The sequence below is a fragment of the Acinonyx jubatus genome, chromosome X (assembly GCF_027475565.1).
Source record: "Acinonyx jubatus isolate Ajub_Pintada_27869175 chromosome X, VMU_Ajub_asm_v1.0, whole genome shotgun sequence".
Taxonomy (NCBI): Eukaryota; Metazoa; Chordata; class Mammalia; order Carnivora; family Felidae; genus Acinonyx; species Acinonyx jubatus.
The window spans coordinates 19,866,950-19,871,014 of record NC_069389.1 but is presented as its reverse complement, the minus strand read 5'-3'; the positions used below and the strand labels follow the sequence as shown (position 1 = coordinate 19,871,014).

At 47.5% G+C, this 4,065-nt stretch overlaps 1 non-coding gene across 1 annotated transcript; it reads left to right on the top strand.

Moving 5' to 3' along the window:
• The first annotated feature begins 3,132 nt into the window (after positions 1-3,132).
• On the top strand, positions 3,133-3,234 carry LOC113597766 (U6 spliceosomal RNA). Its single transcript, XR_003418544.1, has one exon. It is a non-coding gene; the product is annotated as a U6 spliceosomal RNA (small nuclear RNA).
• The last annotated feature ends 831 nt before the right edge of the window (positions 3,235-4,065 follow it).

Genomic DNA, 4,065 nt, shown 5'->3' with positions numbered 1-4,065 from the left:
GGGAAAATCACCTACCCACGCACAGACACAGTTGGCAACAATCTGTAACCACAACTTGGAACTACAAAAAGCCCCACAACCACTGAGGCGGGAGGAAACCGTCGTTCGCTGAGGGCTCAGCCCGTGTTCTGCACGCTACTCGCGGCTCTACTGAATTCTCTCCCCTAAACCTCACGGCTTCCAACCAAGCCGCGCGCGGTGCCCGCCTTGACGTCGACTGGCCTCGGGAACCCTGAGCGAGTCTGGCGGGAGCCCTGTGCGCTCCAGCCGCCTCCGCTGTCCTCCAGCCCTTGCCGGAGCAGACGGGCGCCTCTGGGCTCCCCGCGGCCCAGTCACCCTGGACGAAAGAGAGTGTGTCTTCCTTCCGGTCTCGCCGCGGAACCGCTCGGTCGGTTGTCTGTCTGCCGCGTGCGTGCCCTCGGGTCGGTGGCGGAGGCCGAGAGGCCGCAGTGAGATGACTGGCCAGAGGCTGAGGCCGCTACGGTTAGAAGCCCTGGCAGAACGAAAAGGTCGGAGTGAGGGAAAACAAGCCGATGGAAGGGAGGAAGGATGGCTTGGCCAGCAAGTGCAAAGGGCCCAAGGCGGGGAGGCCTAGGACTTGCCCCGCTTTACACACGATGCGGGCAAGGTCTGCAGAGGTCAAGTAACTTGCCCAGAGTCACACATCCAGAGCTCTCCACCGCTAGGCTAGAAGGCAACAAAGTCAGTTTGATGTCAGGCTTCTCTGCAACATCAGTCTTCGGAAGAAAATGGACCAACAGCTAGGGTTTTTAGAGAACAGGGTTATACCGGAGGATTCCTACGCGCGGCCAAATGGTCTTTCGCAGTAATGGCTGACAAATACTAAGCACACGCTGGCAGGCACTCTTCTAAGTTTTAAGAGGGCCTCTGCACTACTACACCTGACCTACCAGAGGGGATGATGACACATGTTGCAAGAGGGTAACTGGGTAGGGATAGTGGCCCGTACCCTTCTTACCGTTCTTCTCTGGATATGGAACCTCTGCCCTGTGAGCAAGCTGGAGCAGGAGTGATCAGGTCCCAGGACTACGGCCAGCGGCGCATGCAATAGAACTTCTGTCCCACAGTGGAGGCTGGACAGGGGATGGAATCTCTCTAATTCTCCTTAAACCTACCTGGATAGATAGGTTCTGCAACACCATTGGAGGTGATGAGAGATGCTGATGGCCCGCCTTTCCTGGAGGGAAACCGTAGTCCTAGATTGGGAGCTGGGAGGAAATGGAGCCCCATCTTTTTGGCTGCATCTTACAAAAGTAGACATTCCATCACATTGATCTGGGAAGTAGGAAACAGTTTGTGGCACAAATGTCACAGACTCCCAATTAAGTAACAAGTTCATTGCTGAAGTTTTACTAGTAGTAGATTTTCTTGGATAAATGTTTCTCTATTTGCCATATGTGCTTAGGACAATTCCAGAGACTTTAAATGGTTGAGTTTTTTAAACAATTTTCACCAGTTAAATGGTTGTTTCACTGGGGAAAGTGTCCACCAACCTCACCTCCCCGTTGTGGAAGTCTGGACCCCAATCAGGTTTTTTTTTAAGGTGCAAAATAAGTTTATTTGATAGTATTATATAAACTCATGAGTCAAACACATTCCATGTGTGTCAATCCACTGCCGTTTTAAAATTTTATTTAAATTTTATTTTTTTAATTTTTTAATGTTTCTTTATTTTTGAGAGAGAGAGAGAGAGAGGAGAGATGGAGTGTGATCAGGGGAGGAGGAGACAGAGAGGGAGACACAGAATCTGAAGCAGGCTCTAGGCTCTGAGCTGTCAGCACAGAGCCTGACACAGGGCTCGAACTCATGAACTGCAAGGTCATGACTTGAGCTGAAGTGAGATGCTTAACCAACTGAGCCACCCAGGTGCCCTTATTTTTATTAGAGAGAGAGAGAGCAAGCAGGGGAGAGGGGCAGAGGGAAAGAGAGAGAGAGAGATACAGAGAATTTTAAGCAGCTCTAAGCTCAGCGCAGAGTCTGACATGAGGCTCAATCCCACGACCCTGGGATCATGACCTGAGCTAAAATCAAAAGTTGGATGCTTGGGGCACCTAGGTGGCTCAGTTGGTTGAAAGTCCGACTTCAGCTCAGGTCATGATCTCGCAGTTTGTGAGTTTGAGCCCCACATCGGGCTCACTGCTGTCAGCCTGTCGGCGCTGAGCCTGCTTCAGATCTTCTGTCCCCCTCTCTCTGCCCCTCCCCTGCTTGTGCTCTCCCCCCAAATAAATGAATATTTAAAAAAAAGAGTTGGATGCTCAACCAACTGAGCCACCCAGATGCCCCCCCCAACTGCAATTACTTTTATTGATGCTCAAATTATCCTATGACTAGGTGGAACTTCTTTATTTTTTTTTTAATTTTTTTTCTATTTTTTTTCAATATATGAAGTTTATTGTCAAATTGGTTTCCATACAACACCCAGTGCTCATCCCAAAAGGTGCCCTCCTCAATACCCATCACCCACCCTTCCCTCCCTCCCACCCCCCATCAGCCCTCAGTTTGTTATCAGTTTTTAAGAGTCTCTTATGCTTTGGCTCTCTCCCACTCTAACCTCTTTTTTTTTTTTCCTTCCCCTCCCCCATGGGTTTCTGTTAAGTTTCTCAGGATCCACATAAGAGTGAAACCATATGGTATCTGTCTTTCTCTGTATGGCTTATTTCACTTAGCATAACACTCTCCAGTTCCATCCATGTTGCTACAAAGGGCCATATTTCATTCCTTCTCATTGCCACGTAGTACTCCATTGTATGTATAAACCACAATTTCTTTATCCATTCATCAGTTGATGGACATTTAGGCTCTTTCCATAATTTGGCTATTGTTGAAAGTGCTGCTATAAACATTGGGGTACAAGTGCCCCTATGCATCAGCACTCCTGTATCCCTCGGGTAAATTCCTAGCAGTGCTATTGCTGGCTCATAGGGTAGATCTATTTTTAATTTTTTGAGGAACCTCCACACTGTTTTCCAGAGTGGCTGCACTAATTTGCATTCCCACCAACAGTGCAAGAGGGTTCAGGGGGAACTTCTTTAAGTTGCCTCCTGAGTCCTTTTGATATGACCCTGACAGTTGTTGACAGCTTTCTTACTGTCAAAATACTGTGTACTTTCTGTTCACTTTGGCAGTACAAATACTAAAATTGGAATGATACAGAGATAAACATGGCCCCTGTGCAATGATGACACACAAATTCATGAAGCATTCCATATTTTTTTTTATTTTTTTAACGTTTATTTATTTTTGAGACAGAGAGACAGAGCATGAACAGTGGAGGGGCAGATAGAGAGAGAGACACAGAATCTGAAACAGGCTCCAGGCTCTGAGCTGTCAGCACAGAGCCCGACGCGGGGCTCGAACCCACAGACCATGAGATCATGACCTGAGCGGCAGTCGGGCGCCCAACCAAGCCACCCAGGCGCCCCAAGCATTCCATATTTTTACAAACCATGATTTCAGTCATAAGTCGAACTTAAAAAACAAAACAAATGAACAAAGAAAAAAAGAGACAAGCCAAAACATGGACTTTTAACTATAGAGAACAAATAGATGGTTACTAGAGGGGAGGTGGCTGAGGGGATGGGTTAAATAGGTGAAGGGGATTAAAAATACACTTATTTTGAGAGCACCTGGGTGCCCCAGTCAGTTAAGCATCCAGCTCTGGATTTCGGCTGAGATCATGATCTCATTGAGCATCAGGCTCCGTGCTGGGTGTGGAGCCTGCTTGGGACTCTCCCTCTCTCCCCTTCTCCCTCTCCCTCCCTCTCTCTCTCTTTCTCTCTCTCTCTCTGCCTCCCTCCCTCTGCTGCTCCCCAGCTCATGCACATGCTCACTCATGCACACACTCTTTCTCTCTCACGCACAAAAAAAGAGTACACTTATTTTGGTGAGCACTGAGTAATGTACAGAATTGTTGCATCACTATATTGTACACTTGAAACTAATATAACTGTATGTTAACTATACTGGAATTAAAATACAGTTCATACATACAGTTCAAAATACATACATACATACATACTGTGTACATTACCCACAGAATGCTTT